The 21,734-nt window shown below is 40.7% G+C and overlaps 1 protein-coding gene across 6 annotated transcripts in view; it reads right to left on the reverse strand.

Annotated features, from left to right (window-relative positions):
- Window positions 1–21,503, reverse strand: part of DISP1 (dispatched RND transporter family member 1) — a 157,655-nt gene extending 136,152 nt beyond the window's left edge. For 3 of the 6 annotated variants that reach the window (XM_061625117.1, XM_061625114.1, XM_061625119.1), the window contains exon 1: window positions 21,246–21,503. The gene's annotated coding sequence lies outside the window, so the exon portion shown is untranslated. Of the gene's footprint in view, window positions 1–21,207 lie in introns of all 6 variants that reach the window. The other 3 variants (XM_061625115.1, XM_061625113.1, XM_061625116.1) reach the window with 1 other exon arrangement.
- Window positions 21,504–21,734: the final 231 nt, after the last annotated feature.

Consider the following 21,734-nt stretch of genomic DNA (forward strand, 5'->3'; position numbering starts at 1 on the left):
TCTTTACTCCAACAAATGACTCCTACAATGAGGGATAGTTTCTATTCCTGGCAGTCTCAAGCAAAGCTCACCTAGGTATTCATTAACATGCTATAGTGATGCTCAGCTTTATATGTATAGATATTAATTCACTCTTTCCTCATTCTAGGCTGTAGTCCTATATAAACTTACCTGAACACAGCGGGACATACTTCCAAATAAACAAACATGCATATGACTTTGGGGGACTATGGAATTTCTCCCCGCTTCCTCAGAAAGAAGCTACAAATTATGAGAACATTTATTAAGATACCACACCCTATCATGAAAAAGTAGGTTACTGACAGAAAACAAGAACTTGAAACCTGCTATTATTTTTGTCAGCTCACTTCAGAAAACTGATGCTTTTTCTCCTAGGAAAGTGGACTTTAGGTCTCAAGACGGAAGTGTTGCTGGCCAAGGGGACAACTGCCCCAGGGATAGGGTTGCAACCTGTTCTGGATGGGGTTGCACTCCCCTTGAAGGAGCAGGTCCGCAGTTTGGGAGGTCTTCTGGATCCTGCCCTGCTACTGGAATATCAGGTGGCTGCGGTAGCCAGGAGTGCTTTTGGCCATCTCAAAATGGTCTACCAGCTGCGTCCGTTCCTGGAAGCAGCTGACTTGGCCACAGTGACACATGCATTGGTGACATTGAGGCTTGATTACTGTAACGCACTCTATGCGGAGCTGCCTTTGAAAATGATTCGGAAACTACAGTTGGTCCAAAATGCAGCAGCCAGAATGTTAACTGGAGCACGGCGCAGGGAGCATATCACCCCTGTGCTTTATTGATTCCACTGGCTCCCAATTTGTTTCTGAGCCCAATTCAAAGTGCTGGTTTTGACCTTTAAAGCCCTAAACAGCCTTGGACCAGTGTACTTAAGGGACAGTTTACGTCCATATGTTCTTACCCTGGATTTAAGATCATCTGCCTCTGGTCTCCTCTGCGTGCCTGGAATGAAAGAAGTTAGACTGACAGGCACGCGGGAGAGAGCCTTTTCAATTGTGGCTCCCAGACTTTGGAATTCCCTGCCCTAAGAAGCCTGCTTTGCTCCCTCCCTGATGGTCTTCCGGAAACTTGTAAAAACTATTTTGTTCCGAAGAGCCTTTGGTTGGGACTGACGGGTCAGCCTGACACTGTATAAAGTTTTTTATCTTTTATTTTTACCTTTTAAGTTCTTTTATTCTCACTCTCTTATATGTGTATGCATGTATGTATGTTTGTATGTGTGTGTATGTGTATGTATAATGCATTTTATGTATTTTAATTGTATTTTATGCATTTTAATTTACTGTAACATACAAAAGGCATTAACGGTATTATAATGAAGTCAACTAAGAACATAAGATGACCCTGCTGGATCAGACCAAAGACTTATCAAGTACAATATCTGTTTCTTTTTTTTTTTTTCCAATAATTTTTATTCAGATTTTCATAAAACATACAAGACAAAATCATAAAACATTCAAAGACAAAAAACAAAATCAAAAATAGTTAAACAAAAAGAAAAAAAAAATAAAAAATAAAAAATAAAGAGTAAAATATTGACTTCCCATTTGTCAAAGATCAAATCAGTTATAAGTCTATAATATATAACAATCCTGTCTCTTAAGTCATATTATAAAATCACTTTCCTCCAGTAGTTATCTTACTTAATCATCAAATCTCATAAACATTACTTTATTCTTTCCACAAAAAGTCAAAGAGAGGTTTCAATTCTTTAAGAAATATATCTATCAATTTTTTTTTCCAGATAAGCATATCGATTAATCCATCTCATTACTAATTATGATAATCTTATTGTTATAACCATAGTCAAAATAAACATTTCAATTAATCCATCACATCAGAATCTGTTAGGTTCAGTAATTTCAGTAGCCATTGTTCTATTATCTCTATTAGTTCCATTTTCCATCTTCCATCTTCAGTAGTCTTGTTAAGTCCAGTAATTTCAATATCCAATCTTCCATTATCAGTATTCCATAATAATCTTGCTGTCAAAGCCATAGTCATATAGTAAGAGTCTGATGGGAATTACCTCTATCCCAAATATTTTCTTGCCATCCATTCTGAATAGGTTGCTGAAATACTGCTGTAAAATCATATCTCTGTTCTTTTTTTCAAAATACACTGGGTCATCTCTTAAAAGTTTTTCCATTGTCACATGGCTGCAGTTAATTCCATAGATTTTCTCTATATTGGGCTCCATCACATCATTCCAGTCCAGAAGATAATCCATGCCATTGATAACTTTATCTCTAGAATCTTCATTAATTTCTTCAGAGATAACATTGAGTTCCAAACAATAGATTTTATTTCTAAAGTCCATAGACTCCAAATCTTGTTCCTGTTCCACGTTTGTTCCAATCTCCGGGATCTCCTCTCTCACAGGGACCCCTATTCCAGTCTCCAGGGTCTCCTCTCTCACAGGGACCCCTGTTCCAATCTCCGGGGTCTCCTCTCTCACAGGGACCCCTTCCAGGGTCACCTCTCTCACAGGGACCCTTATATCTTTAATTTCCTGCTTCATTTTACTCAATTCAATTTTCGTTATCTCAATCTCATCCATTATTTTCTGAAACATAGTTATTTCCAGATTCTCAGCCACTTTCTTAATTGCCATTTTAAAAGAAAAATATAGGAAAACCACTTCTTATTTCAGCAACAATTGGGTTAATACTCCAAACTTGGTGACATCACAGTATAAACAGAGCAGACAGCCTTATCTCTCCAATAGTTAAGTAAACAAAATGCAGTTCCCAGGATCGAAACAATTAATGGCAATCGTCAAGAAACAGATTCGTCAAAATAAAATAGACCAAAAAGAGAGTAGTCTCAAAACAGTATAATATTTTTCAAAATAAAAATCTGGAATAGAAATCCCTCTTCTGTGTATATCTTTAGAATGCAAATCCAGGACAGCTTTTTGCAACAAAAACAGAGATAAGCTATTAATTAGTGCGTAGCAGAGAGAAGTTACGGCTCCCCAGTGAGATGTCAAAAACCGATCAATCTGGCAAATCTCTTTTAAACAGCAACAATTTAAGTCAAGTAAAAGAAAAATATAGAAAGAAGGGTGCTTGCCTGTTAGTGCGTTCTCTCTTAGAAGATAAGATGAACGTTCGCTTTAACAGATAGAGCTTGCTGTTGAAAATCCGTCCCACCTTCGTCGGCTGGACCTCGTCCCATAAATTAATGAGATCTGGTCGTCCCAACAAAAATAGGCTTTGAGGTTAATCTCTTCGTTTCTCCCTACCTGGGAGAAGTTTAATCAGTCAAAAAAAAAAGAAAAAACTGACTGATATATCTGAATAAGCTTCTTTTGAGGCAGGAGCCCGTCTCAAAAGCAGGCACAGGCTAAGTCACCCTTCCCGGAAGTCCACAATATCTGTTTCTTACAGTGACCAAAGAAATGCCTCTTCAGAAAACCACAAGCACAACATGAGCTTAACAGCCCCCTCTTACTCTTGTTCCCCACCAACTGGTATTCACAGGCAAGCTGCCTCTGACTTGGGAGACAGCATATAGCCATCAAGACCAACAGCGATTGATAGTTTTATCTTCCGTTAGTTTGTCTAATTTTCATTTAAACCCATCCAAGCTGGTAGCAACCACCACACCCTGCGGAAGTGAATCCCATAGTTTAACTATGCAGTGAAGAAATATTTCCTTTTGTCTGTCCTGAATCTCCCATCATTCAACTTCATTAGATGACTCCAAGTTCTAATATTATGACAGAAAAAGTCTATCTACTTTCTCCACACCACCACACATAATTTTATAAACTGCTATCATGTTTCTGTCCCCTGTCCCTTATTTGCCTTTTTTTTCTAAACTAAAAGCCCCAACATTGTAACCTTTCCTCATAGGAGAGTTGCTCCAGCCCTCTGATCATTTGGGTTGCTCTTCTCTGCACCTTGAAATGCAACTAGGTATCTCATCAGTACAAAAAGGGATCAACCAGAATTTTTAGCTACAATTACATAAGCTATCAATACATTCTCACAATGCTAAGTCACCTTAAAGTACATTGAAACTAAGGTAAAGTTCATGTAACTGAAATGAATCCATATCCGTCCTCAATAACACTTAACCCTTGCCTCTCAACTTCGCCCCCAACCTCTGGTGTTTCTCCATATATTCACTAATAGGCAAAAAACACTTGCAGTTTAAGAACGTACCTATAGCTAACAGATATTTCTATCAAAGTTTAAAAAGCAGGGAAATTGGGCAGCTAGAGAGCCAGCGTGGCATAGTGGTTAGAGTGTTGGACTACAACCTGGGACAGCAGGGTTCGAATCCGCACACAGCCGTGAAACACACTGGGTGACCTTGGGCTAGTCACTGCCTCTCAGCCTCAGAGGAAGGCAATGGTAAACCACCTCTGAATACCGCTTACCATGAAAAACCTATTCATAGAGTCACCGTAAGTTGGAATTCTTGAAGACAGTCCATTTCCATTTCCATAGTGAATGCACCAGGGGAGCAGGAGACCTGACCTCCTTGCTGAGATACTGTACCGTCCTACAAATTTGTTAAAATGCAAACACAATTTGGGCTGGTCTTTCACAGTGGAGTGGGGAGGGGGGGAGGAAGAGGGGAGAAGGGGAGGGGAAGGAGGGGAAGGAGGGCAAGGGGGAGAGGGAGGGGAAAGGCACTTTTGATCATTTGCATATCTATTGAGTTCAATGAGATTTACTCTTGTGCAATCATGCTCAGAATAGGTGAAACTGACCACGGGGAAGGAGGAAAAGGGGGAGGGAGGACTGGAATGGGGAGAAGACGGGGAGAAGGAGGAAGAGGGAGGAGAGGAGGAGAAGAGGGGGAGCAGGAAGGGAGGTGAGTAGGGTTTCCAGCTCTCCGGTTTTTGCCTGGAGACTCTGGAAATTTGGAGATCCTCTCCGAGTCTCTGGGTGAGTCACCTTAACCTCTGGACTCTCAGCTTTCATTTTTGTTAAAAATTAAGTTTCTAGGTGGTCTAGTCACAAAATATACACCAAAATGTCAGCAGCCACCACCACGCAACTTCTGTGAAATAATTGCTTAGCTGGCTGCTCTAATCCCGCCCTTTCAGGTTTGTAGCCGATAAGTCAGGGTTGTGATTGACAAGGGATTTCTTGGCCTCCAGGCAGTACCTAGACCCCATTGCAAAGGTAGAAACTGTTGTTGTTTTTCCTGTTTAGGTGAAAAGCTCATAAATTGAGTAAGTATATAGCTTTCAGCAGTACCAAAAGTCATTTTTCTCTTGTGTGCAGGAGTCAAACAAGATTTTCCTGGGCTGTTAAAGAGGGCAGTGTTTTGAAAACCTTCCCAATATGAAGCTTTAATCCAATACTTGTTTTTCTGGGAGTAAAGCTGCAATGCTAATCTCACATACCCAAAGTAAACGCCATTGAATTCAATAAGACTTACTTTTGACATGGTTAGGATTGTGCTGTAAATTAATGGGACTTTTGAGTGAACATAGCAAAGAATTGTGTTTGTGGTTCAAATCTTGCTCTCCCCCTCCAATCCTATTTTTAAAGCAATTAGGCATGGCTTATGTAGATATCACTGCTTTTATTATGTAGGAAACTAATACCGATTTTATTTCTTTTAAAAAAAATGTTCTGCAATGACCAACTGGTTTTGACAATAAACTATTATATGGGGTCTATATATTTTTACATATCTAGTGTGTGTGTATATATATATATAGAGAGAGAGAGAGACAGACAGACAGACAGACAGACAGACACAGACAGAGAGAGAATCTACCCAACAACCTTGTGAAGTAGGGTTGGTGATTGGAAATCAAGGCAGCTCACAAGAAATAAATCTCTTTAAAATCCAATAACCATAAAAACAAGCACAAACAGTTGCAAAACAGCATAGAGTGGCATCATTCTGAATTTTGGGTTTATTTATTTTGTATTTATTTATTAAATTTACTTAATAAATTTGAATTTTGGGTTGGGTGAGTGAAGATTCTTATCGCTTGAGGCTGTAGTTCGGTTCACGCTTCCCTGTTTGAAGACATTGGGACTTGTTTCTGAGTAAACAATCATAGGATTGCACTACAAATATCTTTATAGGTTGTGTAGATAATAAACATATTTGACAGTCATGCTTATATAAATATTTCTTCATACTATGTCCTGGTAAGTATCTGATTTCATATTATGGTTGTACAGTATTTCTTCTTCCTTGGGATGTTCATGGTTCCCCTCTGTTGTTTTCCTCCTAAGGGCAGATTAGGCTGAGAGATGGTGACTAGCCCATGGTTACCCAGTAAACTTTATAGCTCATTTTCATTTTAAAAAAATAATTAAAATGATTTACAGGCAGGCAAAGTTTATTAAGTAGATCCACACAGTACATTTCAAACACATTCACCTTCTATTTAAAGCACATGACTTCCCCTAAAGAATTCTGGGAAGTGTGGTTTCCCCCTCAGTTATTGTTCCCATCACCCTTAACAAACTACAGTTCCCATGATTCTGTGGTGGGATTCATGTGCTTCAAATGTGTGTTGAATGTGCTTTAAATGAATGGTATGGATCTGCCCTAAATATGATGAACATTCATTAGTGAATTGAAAAGAACAATTGTACAAGATACTTTTTTTGAACAGGAGGAAAGGCTGTAGCTTAGTGGTAGGACACATGCTTTGCATGCAAAGGTCTAAAATTCAATTTCTGGAAAAGACTGTTGCCTGGAATCCTGCAGAGCTAATGCTAGTCCATGTCATTAGTACAGAACTAGATGGTATCAAATGGCCTGACTTGGTAGAGCTTAGAAGATTACTTTTAAAAAGTAATAAATTACAGTTACAATTACATGGCCCAAAAAAGTAGTAATTACTGTCACAATTGCAATTGCTCTGAAAGCAACTGATTACTTTACTTTTTCTCAAAAGAAATCACTACAATTACATTTCAATTACTTTTTAAAAAATCACCTACAAGGTGCTGGCCTTGGCTGCTGCACATCTAAGTAGTCTAAAACAACATTAAAAATAAACACAAAGATACAGAGGTAGTAGAATAATTCTTTTTATCTATAAGATACCAATGGTGGTCTCTCCACTGGTAAGGGAGGTGGGAAGGGAGGCAGAGGACACTACTCAGATCTTTGCACGTCAAACCAAGTGCAACCCACCCACCCCCACTCAGGCAGCAAGCATAACCTCTCTCACTTAATCACCTCCCGGATCCTGGCCTGACACCAACTAAGGGACACTCACCCAAGCAAACATTTCCCCGAGATTCAAAAAAGTTAAAATACTGCAAATGCAGCACAGTAGCCAGAGAGGGTGGTGGAGGCCACTTTGTGTGCCAAGTGCAAACACAGTATTCACACACACGCGTTATCTTTCACCTCCACAGTTCTTTATCTCCATTCCGCTGCTGCCTCCTTCTCCTCCTTTATCCATGTTGTCCTCCGGCTCCTTTTTCCCTCCATTACATTCTTCACCACCACCATCCATTTTTTTAAACAATTGTTTTCTCCACTCCACCCCGTCTCACTCTCCACCTCCTCCCTCATCGCCGCCTACCTACCCATAGAGCATGAGGGAAGAGCAACACTGCACAGAAGCCCAGTTTGAGGCACATGATTTCCATCCAGAAATCAGAGGAGCAAAAGACTTCCCCTGCTCCCCCCTCCAAAATTTGTTTATGCATTTTATTTACAACATTTATATGCCGCTTTATTGTGTAAAACCTCAAAGGTGTTTACAGAAGGAATTAAAACAATAACATTATTGGCAAAAACAGTTAAAGACAGGTATTTAAAAACATTCAAAATAATAAAATAATAAAACCAGCAATGAGTTAAAATAGAAAAAACACAATAGCTTCTACATGCTTGCCTAAACAAAAATGTTTTTAGCAGGTACTGAAAAGAGTACAATGAAGATGTCTGCCTAATGTCAATAGGCAGGGAGTTCTAAAGCATAGGTGCTGCCATGCTAAAGGACTGTTTTCTTACAAGAGCAGAATAAATGCTATGTGGAACCCATAACATGGAAAGCACACCTTGAACTTGGCCTGGTAGCAAATCGGCAACAACTGCAGATTTCAGAACAGAGGTATTATGTGCTCATAGAGTCTCACTCATGTCAGCAATCATGTCTCAGCATTCTGCACTAACTGCAGCCCCCGGATAAGGCTGTGCTGCGTGAGGATTTCTGTGACTTTGGCTGACTGGCTGCCAGGATTGTTTTAGCTTTGGTTTTTGGTTAGGAATCCTGACTGGTTGTGGGATGCTGAATTCTCTGCCTTATTCATAGAAATTTTGTTGTGGTTGGCATGCTATTGCATTTAGTAAATCATCACTATCTTTTGTTTTGCTTGTTCTATCTGCATTTCATTTACCTTTAACCTCACTCCCTTACATTCATACAAGCATCAACAACAGTTCCATGCACTCAGCTCAACCCCCTTAAACCCACTGATGATGCACCTTGTTGGTTGCATGACGGTTTGTTTCTTGCCCAATAGTGGTAAAAGAGAATTCAAATACTGGGAAGTGTGACTGCAATTGCTGTTGTTCCCAAGATGCTGTCTGTGAAGGTAGACCAAAACATGTGTGTTTTCTCACTGTTAATTATTACTCACTGGAATTGGGTTGGCTGTCAAAGTGAGTTTATAGCGGCCCACAGGGGAGACAGAAAAGAATGGAGAATCTTCTTACTCTTATTCATTTCTCAAACCTCTTTCTGAAGTGAATGGTCAAATCTGTAAAGAAGTTTGGAGCAGCCATGTTAAAAGGTAGGGGCAGGGCATTCCAGGCAGGGTGTTCCCAAACCTGCTTGGATATGAAAATCTTTGCAGAGGATCCCTAGTCAAGCTTTACCAACAACACAATCCAAACCATATATACTGAGAGATCCTATTGGGGCTTATTTTATTTATTATTTATTTATTTGATTTAGATCTCGCCCTTTCTCCCAGTAGGAGCCCAGGATGGCAAACAAAAGCACTAAAATCACTTTAAAACATCATAAAAACAGACTTCAAAACATATTAACACAACCATTAAAAACATGTTAAAACAAAGCATCTTTAAAAACTTTTTTTAAGTTTTAAAAACATAAAGAAAGAAGGTTTAAGCATATATTAAAAAGCAATTCCAACACAGATGCAGACTGGGATAAGGTCTCTACTTAAAAGAGGAAGATCTTCAATAGGCACAGAAAAGGTAACAGAGATGGTGCCTGTCTAATATTTAAGGGGAGGGAATTCCAAAGAGTAGGCACCACTACACTAAAGGCAGAGCTTGAAAGTACCTTGTAATTTATTATTATTTTTTGAGTAATGAGTAGGTAACTTCGTTACATTTTGCTTGTAACAGAACAAGTGGTCATTTCCTTACTTTTGAGCTGCAACTGTAACATCTCCAGCATTACTTTTGAGCGTTAATTAGGGGGGAGCAGGGGAAGTCTTCTGCTCCGATTGGTGAACAAAAGACACGTGCCTCACACTGGGCTTTTGCACAGAGTTGCTTTTCCCTCGTCCTCCGGGTTAGGAGACCATGAGGGAGAAGGTGGAAAGCCAGGCAGTTGTGGAGCGGAGAGAAAAATTGCTTCGAAAATGGACAGTGGAGGGAGAAAGCCGGAGGGCAAAGGTGAAGGAGGTGAAGGAGGCAGCAGCAGAATGGAGATAAAGAGCTGTGGAGGTGAGTGACAATGATATGTGTGTCTATGTGTGAATTCGGGTTACCCTTTCTGGCTTTCAGGGGTGATCTCCTGACTCAGGGTGGTGGATCTCCGCTCACCTGCCCTCCCCCCCATCCTGCAAGCCCACTCCCTCACTCCCTCACTCGCCTACTGCCCCCAACCCCCGCTCTCTCACCCACCTGCTCACTCACTTGCCCTACCACCTCACCCCCCGCTCTCTCACCCCTGCATGCTCACTCGCCCTACCACCCCCTGCTTTCCCACCTGCTTGCTCACTCACTAACCCTACTGCCCCATCCCTGCTCGCCCACCCCCGCTCGCTCACTCCCTCACTTGCCCTATTGTCCTCACCTGCTTGCTCACCCACCCCACTCTCTCACCCCTGCCCGCTCGCTCCCCCCACCTCGCTCACTCACCCTACCGCCCCCCACATACCCCGCTCTCTCGCCCCACCTGCTCAGAAGTTCTCTTCTGCTCTGGAATGATTTCTCCTCTTCCTCCACTTTTTTGTTTGCCTTTCCTTGTTCCAATATTGCAAGTTTCTTAAGGTGTTTGACGCAGAGGTACATGTTTTATGTTAGTTCCATTAAGGACAATATTGCTTATCCCTGAAACTTTTTAAGGTAAATGGACACATATTTTATTTTTCTTTGTTGATTATACAGAAGAGTATCTTCATCTATTGTAAATTTCTAATTTATCATTGTACAAAAGGAAATAAAAAACCAAAACTTTGCTAATTAATTTTTGTATCAAAATAATTTTTTTTGTTTTATTAATATTAAAGTGTGTGGTGTGGCAATGGGTTCTTTCCTGTCATAATGCTCAATTACTATTTATTATGCGGCTTTGAGCGTTCAAAACACTTCAGACTCACAAAGTGAAGGGGAGACTTGAAGGTCATCTAGTCCAGCCCCTACTTGATGTAAGAAAGCCAGAAAGAGAAGGTCCCCAACAGATGGCTGACCTACTTGTATTTGAAGACCTCCAGGGAAGGGGAGGGAAGCTGACTTTGGGTACATGGTCCAACTGTTAAGCTGCTCTTATCTTTTTGGGACATTTCCCCCTCAACTAAAATCTACCCTCCTGTAGCTGAAGACCATTAGATCCAGTCCTAATCCAGAGGTCTTTGTACTCTTCTATGTGGCAACCCTGGAGTTACTTGAAGACTACCATCATGTACCCTCACTCAAGCCTTTTCCGGAATAAACCTACCCAGTTCACTTAAACTTTCATCATAAAACTTGTTTTCCAAACCCCTGATGATCTCCATTGTTGTCCTTTGAACCCATTCCAATTTGTCTAGATCAGCACCCAGTACTGGATGCAATGCTCCAGAATGAGGCCTGACTAGTGCAGAATTACATGAACGTTTACTTCTTATGACTTGCAAACTCCAGTTCTAATGAATGCAGCCTAAAATTGGTTTTGCCTTTGTGCTCTCACTGGGGTGAATGGAAGCTTCCCCCAAAGCAAACTACAGGGTCAGGAGTGATGTAGTTCAGGATTCAAATGGCTAAATGCCTCCACTACCACACCAGGGTCCTAATCCATATCAGACCCCCCAAACTGGCTATTTCTGAACAGAAAAAAAGTGTACTCAAGGACAAACCATATGATTAATGTCATCTCTAGATTAAATTGGCCCTCAGTGGCTCTTTCTGCCTGCTTGTCTTGTCCCTGGTTCTACTACCCTGTGTGTGTGTCTTTTTTTAATGTTGTTTTAGGCTACTTAGATGTGCAGCAGCCAAGGCCAGCACCCTGTAGGCAATTTTTTTTAAAAAGTAACTAAAATATAACTTTTGTGATTACTATTGAGAAAAAGTAATCAGTTACTTTCAGAGCAATTGTAATTGTAGCGGCAATTACTACTTTTTTGGGCCATGTAACTGTAATTTATTACTTTTAAAAGTAATCTTCTAAACTCTGGTCTGGATTATTTTACTCTTGTTTTAGACTTTGAACTCTGGATTCTCTCTGAGTGCTTTGTGTATCACCACAAAAAAACTTGAGAGTTGTTAAGCAAGCATTTCTGAGTTTTGTGATATTTTGTTTTGACTATAGTATAAAATAATTTTTACACTAAACGTAAATTTGTATGTAAACTGAAGTTCCATTCTGACCAGTTGTACATGGTGTAGATTGTGTTTCCAGGTTTGGTTTGAGAATTGGGTTCACCTGGTATGGGGTCTTCTTGACTCTGATGCTCTGGAACACTCTTTCCCCACCCTCTCCGCAAGATCAGGCAGGCTCCTACAGTGGGTGGGTTCTAACATCAGGTTAAGACATTTATTTCACCCTGCCTTTGAACAATAGTAGTGACTTACAATTAGATGGTTAGATAAGGGACATACAGATTTAATTCTGTTCTTCTAACTTTAAATGAGATTCTGTTTGTGTAATTTGGTTTTGTATTGTGTATGTATTTTTACATATTGTAACTCGTCTTGTGAATATGTGGTAAAGAATATTAAGTGACTTGCATTACACATTGTAGCTACAGATCTATATTTTTTAAATTTATCTGCGTAAAATTATAAAGTATTTATTCCTTGGGAAATGGGAGAAGTAAATTCTTCTGTTCCTTTTTAAGCTAGTTGTATTTTGTCCTAGAGAGTAAACTTAGTTTAAAATTCAAGGTTCAGTTGGGGGCCAAAAAAATGAAAAGGATTAGCTGTGGGAACAATTCATGCACCTTCATTTCAACTGGAATGCTAATGAATGGTATTTCTCAAATTACAGTTGTGTTTTAGGGTAATGGCTGATTTAAAGGTGTGAACGAAGAAAGCTTCATTGGAAGCCTTTTATTTCACAACCATAAATTACCGCTTACTGTATGGGTATGTGTCTTTCAGTCTGAACAGAGAAAACGCTTACTAGTCTAACAAAGTTGCTAGCAGAGACTTTGTCACGTGCCACAGAATTACTTGGTAGCTATCCCCTTTTTCCTAGCAGTGTAGGACACAGCCAGGAGTATTTTCTCTCGTGGGATTCTCCACTGTATCCAAATTAAAATACTTCCATTTAAACTTGCTTCTGATCTTGTTCCTGTGTCCTGTCTTTTCTCGGTCTCTTTCACCACCATCTTTTATATCCTGAATTACATTAATGGGTTAGGTTAATCAATTTTTTAAAAGTGCCCCCAATTAATTGGATAGTGATTTCCAAAGAAATTGTTCATTATGTTTAATGCAAATACTTTTCAAAAGCTACCCTAGAAGAGGCCTCCTTGTCTACAGGAAGAAACTCCTGTGCATTGCATTCTCTGACTCTCAGGACTGAACTGATGAAGCAGTGTAACCAGTTATAGATAGGGAAAACAATTATGTTGTGCCAACCTTTTTTTGGGGGGGGGGCAGAATAGCTTAAAAATAATACCATACAAATGTTAGTTCCTGTTCTGGCCCGTCTGCACTGGCTTCCTATTTGTTTCCGGGCTAAATTCAAAGTGCTGGTTTTGACCTATAAAGCCTTACACGGCATGGGACTGCAATACCTGGTGGAGCGCCTCTCCCAATATGAAACTACCCGTACACTGCGCTCAACATCTAAGGCCCTCCTCCGAGTACCATCCCATCGAGAAGCTCGGAGGGTGGTGACTAGAAATAGGGCCTTTTCGGATGTGGCCCCCGAACTGTGGAATGGTCTTCCCGATGAGGTGCGCCTGGCGCCGATGCTGCTATCTTTTCGGTGCCAGGTGAAAACCTTTTTATATTCCCAGGCATTTTAATGTGTACTATTAATATTTATTGATGTATTTTGCTGCTGCTTTGATTATTTTTGTTTACGTCTGTTTGGTTTGATTCCATTGTATTATTGTATTTATATATTTTCTGATTGTTTTATTGTTATGTACACCGCCCAGAGAGCCCTTGGGCTTAGGGCGGTATATAAATTAAATAAAATAAATAAATAAATTAGTCTTTCTAGATTAGAGTATATTTTTAGGCATTAGTTTGTTCCAGTGCGAGATTATTTTGGGTTCCTTTTTGCTAACAATAAAACTAAACTAGAATGATAAGGGTAGTTTTGGGGTTTTTTTTGTAAATTATGGTAAGAGCAGGTGATTGACAGGTGGGGAAGCCCGTCCACCTGTCAAAATGGCCCACAAAGGGATGGGAGACCTCAGGATCTAGTCCTCCTCCTACTTGATGTAGTGGGTTATATTTATAACTTTAAAGAACTGCATACTTCAACTAGGATAAGAATTGTGGCATTAGCAAACAAGGTAAGTGATGCAGGATTTTCAGCATGTCACCTTTCAGCAGTGAAACCTCCATCAACAGAACATGTATGGAAATCTAGGCATGGGTAAATCCCTGAATAATAGGCAGAGACTATATTTCTGGGTTGCTCAGAATGCTGGTTCACAGCAGTAGGTCACCTTGGCCCCAGCAATACCTCTCAGCGTTCATCTCCTCTGAGTGCACTTGCACCTTTCCTTTTATTCCCTGGAACAGGCACAGCTCTTTTCTCCTCTCTCTCTTTTTCTCTTCTATCCTTCTGCCTTACCAATCATGTTACAAGACAAAATAATAAGGCTTGTCTTTATATTAATATAAGAACATACGATGAGCCTGCTGGATCAGGCCAATGGTCCACCTACTTCAGCATCCTGTCCCACAGTGGCCAACTGCATGCCTATGGGAAGCCCACAAGCAGGACCTGAGCGCAACAGCACTCTCCCCTCCTGCAGTTTCCAGCAACTGGTATTCAGAAGCATATTGCCTCCAACAGTGGAGGGAGAGTTTAGCCATCATGACTATGCTAGTAGGCATTGATAGCCTTATCCTCCTTTGTCTAATTCTCTTTTAAAGCTCTCCAACTTGGTGTCCATCACCGTCTCCTGTGGGAGTGAATTCCATAGTTTTACTATGTGCTGCATGAAGGAGTACTTTCTTTTGTCTGTCCTGAATCTCCCAACATTCAGCTTCAGTTGATGTTCTAATGTTATGAGAGGAAGAAAAGCTTTTCTGTATCCACATTTTTACGCCATGTGTAATTTTATACACTTCTACCATGTCATCACTTGCCTTTTCTCTAAACTAAAAAGCCCCAAATGCTGCAACCTTTCCTCATAGGTGAGTTGCTCCATCCTCTTGACCATTTTGGTTGCTGATTTCTGAACTTTCTCCAACTTTACAATATCTTTTTTGAGGTGAGGCAACCACAACTGTAGACAGTATTCCAAATGCGGCTCCACCATATATTTGTATATCAGCATTATGATACTGGCAGTGTTATTTTCAATTCCTTTCCTAATAACCCCTAGCATGGAATTTGCCTTTTTCACAGCTGCCACACACTGGGTCAACATCTTCTTTGAGCTATCTACAATGATTCCAAGGTCTAGTTTCTGGTCAGTCACTGCCAGTTCAGACCCCATGAGTGTATATATGAAATTAAGATTCTTAGTCTCAACATGCATCACTTTACATTTGTTTATATTGAATTTCATTTGCCATTTTACTGCCCATTTGCTCAGTTTGGAGAGGTCCTTTTGGAGCTCTTCACAATCCCTTTTTGTTTTAATGACCCCTGGACAATTTAGTATATCAGCAAACTTGACCATCTCACTACTCACCCCAACTCTAAATTGTTTATGAACAAGTTATAAAACACAGATCCTTGGGGGGACTCCACTTCCTACATACCTCCACTGGGAGAACTGTCCATTTATTCCTTCTCTGTTTCCTGTTGTTTAACCACGTTCTGATCCACAAGAGTACCTCACCTCATATTGGTCTGAGGTGGCAGGGGGGGAGAGGCAGACCTACACAAAAGCTTGGCCCACAGTGACTTTCCAGTTCTGTTACACATAACCAGTGATGTCTCGTGCCCAGTTTCTGACTAAAGCAAGTGCCGCTACTGGGTAGCAGTTTGAGTTTACTTGGTAGTTGCATTTCACATGGTTTGTAAACCTGCAAATTGATATGAGTGGACACAAAGGTTCGATCCACAATCATCAATTAATCAAGTCCTGTGGTTCTGCAGTGAGGGAAGCATCAGGTGTCTGGGTTTGGGGTTCTTTTTGTTTTTTTTACACCCAACTGTTCAGTGCCTAAGGTGTAATGGTAAAAATGTGAGCTGGGGATTCCTAGCTCAAATATTCAGCTATGAACTCATGATGTGGTCCTAGGAAAACCACCATTGCCTTTGAACCGCCCCCCTCGCCGCAGCAATATGATGATAATACTGACCTACTGTCAATATTACTGTGGTAAAGCTTGCTAAGATAATGTAAGTGAAGAACTCTGCACATTAAATTGTTAAATAAATATGTAGTATGATTAACTTGGCCACCAGCATAGCAGCCCAGGAAGAGAAAGTGGTCACATTTCTGAACATGTAACACAATGCAATAAGGACATGATAACTGGTATGCTTTGCACCTTACAGACCAACAACAACAACAAGCTCCAGCAGAGGAAGGGCCAACATCTGCCCAGCAGTCATGCCTCCGCCTACATCGTGTGGAAATCTGAGGCAGCCATCAAATTTTATGGGAATTTCCGCCCATCTACTAGAGCTTCATGTTCTGGAGTGGCACGACTCCCTCTTCCAGGTCATGGCAGAGAGGCACAACATGTACCAGTGCCTGGTGGAGAGCTGTCCAGAGACATTTAAGAGCAGCAAAGGCCGCAAGGAGCACTTGGTCAAAGTTCACTGCTACCCTTCTGATTTTGGCTTTGTGATTTGTTAATGTATTTTATTGGAAGTTGTAACTGCTGCTTTTTGTAAATTGTATTGTTTTATTGATGTATTTTTATATTTGTGGGTTTTTTGTAAGCCGCCTTGAGGGCCTTTTGGCCAAAAGGCAGGGTAGAAATAAACAACAACAATAATAATAACTATCAGTCCCTGCCTGAATGGACTAACAACCTAAATTATACAGCCACGAAAATATCCCACATACCATTCTGTTGCTTCCCATAACCTGAAAAAGGTTTAAAGATTTAAAGGATTCCATAAAAACAGTTACAGCTTTTCAGTTATAGAATTTCAAATAAGCCTTCATCTGATGAACATAGATTTGAAAAAAATATTCCTGTATAGGAAGGCCTTTTTGAACAGACACCAGAGAGTCTAAAAAGTAAAATGTGAATCAACTTCAAGTGCTTCCTATAGCCCATTTTCAACATTGTTCTTAAATACAGGATAGATGCGAGGAACTAGTTCTGAGAAGTAAACAAATGTGAACTTGGGTGAAATAATATCTTCACAGAACTTCAGCATGCTATCAGCACAAAAAAAAACACAAAAAATCTATGTGCAGAAAACATTACAGGCGTTGCTTCATCCCTAGTGTTATACCATGCAGTATATGCATGGTTTCATCAGGAAATATAAATATATATATTTGAAATGGGGGGGATCTTTAACACTATTTATACTGCAAAAAGTAACCTACTTGCTTTTAAGACCACAAGGGCATGCTTTGCCACTGTCCATCAGTTCTGCTCCTCAATTCCCTCTCCCCACTGACTCGTCCAAAAATAGCATGTGGACATCTTCTGGAAAAGCTATTAAGATTTTTTAAATTTTGGTCTAGCTTTTGGTGTTTGAGGATGGAGGAAGTGTTCTAATAGTAGCACTTATTTTCACTGATTAGGATTTTTTATTGCTTTTAAGAAGCTAAAATGATGAAACTGAAATTACCATACTTTGAACACATAATGAGAAGCCATGATTCACTAGAAAAGACAATAATGCTGGGAAAAACAGAAGGGAGTAGAAAAAGAGGAAGGCCAAACAAGAGATGGATTGATTCCATAAAGGAAGCCACAGAACTGAACTCACAAGATCTGAACAGGGTGGTTCATGACAGATGCTCTTGAAGGTCGCTGATTCATAGGGTTGCCATAAGTCGTAATTGACTTGAAGGCACAGAACAACAACAACAAAAACACTGTGAAGCTGCCACAAATCTTCAGGACAGTTTTATGTACAAACCTTTAAAATCTGAAGAGGATTCCAGGGAGATGAAAAATATTTATGGAAACTAGACAGTTTAGGAATTTTCAAAACTTAATTGTGTTGAGTCTTTTCCCACTGATTTTACAACTGTGGCCCTATTTGGGTAGTTGCTGATAAAAATGAACACTCAAATTATCCTAGTCATATGGACTTGACAACAGTTTTGACATGTTCTGATATGTTGTCACATGAGCTGCTTTCAGAAACATTCTCTCACACTCGTTGATGTAGGAAACTGACACATACTGCTAAAAAATTTAGGAGTCAGTATTATATTAACTATTTCTTTCCTGACAAACCCGTTAAAATATAGTCTGAGTTCCAATGTTTGGCACTGTCTACATCTCCAATGCAGAGTGGAAGGGAAGAGGAGAGGAAATGTTTGTTATATTTGTTCTGGGATAATCTCTCTTTTGCCACAGATGACCCAATGCGTTCGGCATATTTGAAATAGTAATAGTACAAGGCTATGGCTAAAGGTCACTTCCTTCTCACTAACAAAAAATCCCTGTAACATGACAGAAAAGTTAAAGCACTCTTCTCTAAGTTAGTAACCCCCAAACATTGCTGGACTACAACTCCCATCAGCCACAACCAGCACGGCCAATTATCAGCAATGGTGGAAGTCGTAACCCAACAACATTGGGAAGGTATCAAGTTGAAGAAAACAGAGTGTAAAGAGTTGTTTTCTCCACCTCCTTCTCAAGATGAGTTAGAAAGTGTCCAGAAATCGACATCCCCTTCTAAGCAGGAAACCTAAGCAATTATTATGAACAGCTGGGTACCTGGTGGGGTGCAAAGGTTTATATTACTAGAGAATGATTGTTTTGTTCCTAAATTTAGATATGCTTTACCTTTAAAATTCATCAACATGGGAAATTCATATTGTAGGGTTGCAGAAGAACATTGCTGAGGAGCAAAGAATGAAACAAGGATTGCCTTAAATTAATATTTTTATTATGATCATATTAAACACTTGACATACACACAGTGGTATCCCATATAAGTTTACTCAAAATTAAATCACTCATGTTCAATGTGACTTACTCCCAAGTAAGTGTGCAAAGGGTTGTAACTACAGTAAAGGGCAGACCAATCAAAGTTCTTTCCCACCTCAACAATACAAATGACAATCTCAAGCTCAATATATTTGGAAGAGGGGAGATGAACACAGCATTAGCATCCAGTACTTCAAAAATGCAATCCTTGTTGCAAACCCAGTCTACGTTCTTTCTCCCCAAGGTAAAAAAAGTTGAGTAGGAAAATATTTGTACCCTCTACTTCTACTACAAGTTAGTACTACCAGAGGCTCATATTGGTTCTGAAAAATCCAGGACAAGCAACAGTCATTTTATAAATGTTATGGCTAAAGTGAAGAGAGCTTTCTTTGCTTTGAATATGTGCTTAGCACAGGAATGTAAATATTCTGATGTAGCAGATTCTTGTTAAGCGCATCAGTTAATTAACCAAATGATTATTAGGACTGTGGCTCAGTGAACCAGCACATGCCTTGAACACAGAACGTTCTCTCCCAGACATCTCTAATTAAAGGATTTTAGATACCAGGACTGGGAAATAATACATGAGTCTGCCACAAAGCAGAGTAAACAATACTTAACTAAGGCTGCAATCCAATACACACTTACCTGGGAGAAGTCCCATTGTACCCAATGGAGCTTACTTCTGTGTAGACATGCATTGGATTGCAGCCTAAATAGACCAATGGTTTGACTTGACATAAAGCAACTGTATATGATAATATCTGTTCAAATTTAATTTCAGTTAACTAAAAGGGTTATGAAATTCCCTACTGTCTCTGGACATTGTTGTCAAGAGATGGCTTTGGAATAGGGTCTGCAGAACAGGTAGGCTGCACAGGCTAACTGTCATAATGATGTGAACTGAAGTCTAACATGACCTGGAGGGCACTACATTACCTATCCTTGGGCTAGACAAATCATGAGGTCCTTTCCCTCAAATTGTATATTCCATGCCATTTGACACATAGGTATCCATAAGGTGTAAAAACCCCTTTAAGAAGATTGTTTATGCCACACATAAGGTATAACGATCTGAACAAGAGTTTGAACATCCAATTTAAACATGCAAATGATATAATTCCTTCATCACAGAAAATAACTAAATAAGGGAGTCCTCCGTGAAGTAAATAACGAGCTATCAGTGGCACATTTCCCATTTCTTTATGAAGTAAAACAAGATTCTGTCAGGTGACTTCCAATAACAGCTGTAATTATGGAGATCAGAAAGCACCTTTTCAATAATTCCTAACCACAGAGCCAGCCCTCAGCTAGAAACATTGGAAGACCATTGGTCCATTTAGTTCAACAATGACTGGCAACATCACTCCAGGGTTTCACACAGGGATCTTTTCCAGTCCTTCCTACAGATGCAAAGGAGAGAACCTGGGACTTTTTTGCAAGCAAGGCATGTGCTTTATCACTGAGGTATATGAGAGTCTCCAAGCAGTCCACACAGATGAAGCAGCACAGCTTCTGTTGTCTTCCCAGCTGGTTTTACATATTCAACTCAATATGAAAAGGTATTGAAAATTCCCAGCGTCACTTGCTATACTCCTTGTTGTGCAATTCAGTACCCAGCTGTGAGCACATGATACTAAATACAGGAATAACCAAGGTGATGCCCTCCAAACATTTGGACAACACCTCCCATCAGCCCCAGCCAGCATGACCAATGGTCAGGGATGATGGGAATTACAGTCCATCAGCACCTGGAGGAACCACCTTGGCTATGCCTGCCCTCACATAACTTAAGTTCCCTTCCCAAAATATACACAATATACACAAGAATAGATACAAAGGAAATGTTTGCACGTAAAGGGTACTGAAAAACAAAGCAGTTATAGAATTAAATCAGAGGAAAGCATCAGACTACCTAAGGATCTTCCTCTGTTCCAGAAGATGGGGAGCAACAAGAGTTGGATGTAAAGATCAAACATTGCATGCAGGCTAATTCTTGTGTGCTGCACAAATAATGTTACATATCCTCAGAAGGAGAGGGGGTAAAAGGCACGAAAATTCCACACACTTTGGAAACCATTGCTTAAAAGAGTTGTCATTAAACTGTCCCACACAGCCTGAGTCTGAGGAAAGATGCTCGCGTTATAGGTGAGGGAGGCATCGGGGTTGCAAGTAAAACCCGAAACTGTCACTTTAATATTATTAAATGATAACATTACAATAGCCAATCAGGACTCCCACCATCTGTATCAAGGGCTGGCAAACAAGCCTAAAAAAGAGAGAGAAAGCTCCTCTTGCTCCAGTTTCCCCATAAAGAATCAAGCCCTTCATTTCACAGCTTGTTGGGTCAATACGCAGAGGGGCCACCTCCTCTCCACAGCGGGACCTCGCAGCTCCACTGTAGTCCGGCTCTCACCTACAGTATTTAACCCGCACAGCCGAAACTGGGCCTCCTCTAACTCAGGCAGGCAGGCAGACGCTCCGTACCTGTGCAAATTCCTGGGGCAACCGCCTTTCTCGCCCACCCCCCGGCAGCGAAGGACCAATTCCTACCTGGGGCCCTACGAAAAAGGCAGCTGAGGAGTCGGTACCTGTCCGGTGCTCCTGAGGGGGGCGTGTGGTGTTCGGCTTTCTCTTCTCCCTTTCTCTCCGCCGTGGTGTATCTCTGGGGCAGGAAGTGAGCAGCCCCTCCGGCGTCCCCCACCGTGGCACAGTTACCATGGGACGAACTCAACTCACTCTCACTCCGGAAGTCACTGCCGGGAAGAGGACTCGGCATGGAAGAGAGTGAGAGTGGAGGGGGAAGGGGCGGCTATTAGGCAGCCCCCATCTTGAGTGCGGCTGAACTGCCCCGCCATCTTGAGCGTGGCGCAACTCTGAGATGGTCTCTTGCTGCCGCTGCCAGTTTAGTTCAGCAGCTGTTAACAGGGGTAGGGAAAGGTTGAAAAGGTTGGAGGATGTTGTATCGTGTGCGTCCCTCCTTTGTAATACGTTTACCCCTTTTGGGGAGGGCGATGTAGGTACAGTTTATTTAGCCAGGGACTCATAAAAACCTCGCTTATACTGTTAAAAGGTAGCTA

Source organism: Rhineura floridana, chromosome 4, assembly GCF_030035675.1.
Source record: "Rhineura floridana isolate rRhiFlo1 chromosome 4, rRhiFlo1.hap2, whole genome shotgun sequence".
Lineage (NCBI taxonomy): Eukaryota > Metazoa > Chordata > Lepidosauria > Squamata > Rhineuridae > Rhineura > Rhineura floridana.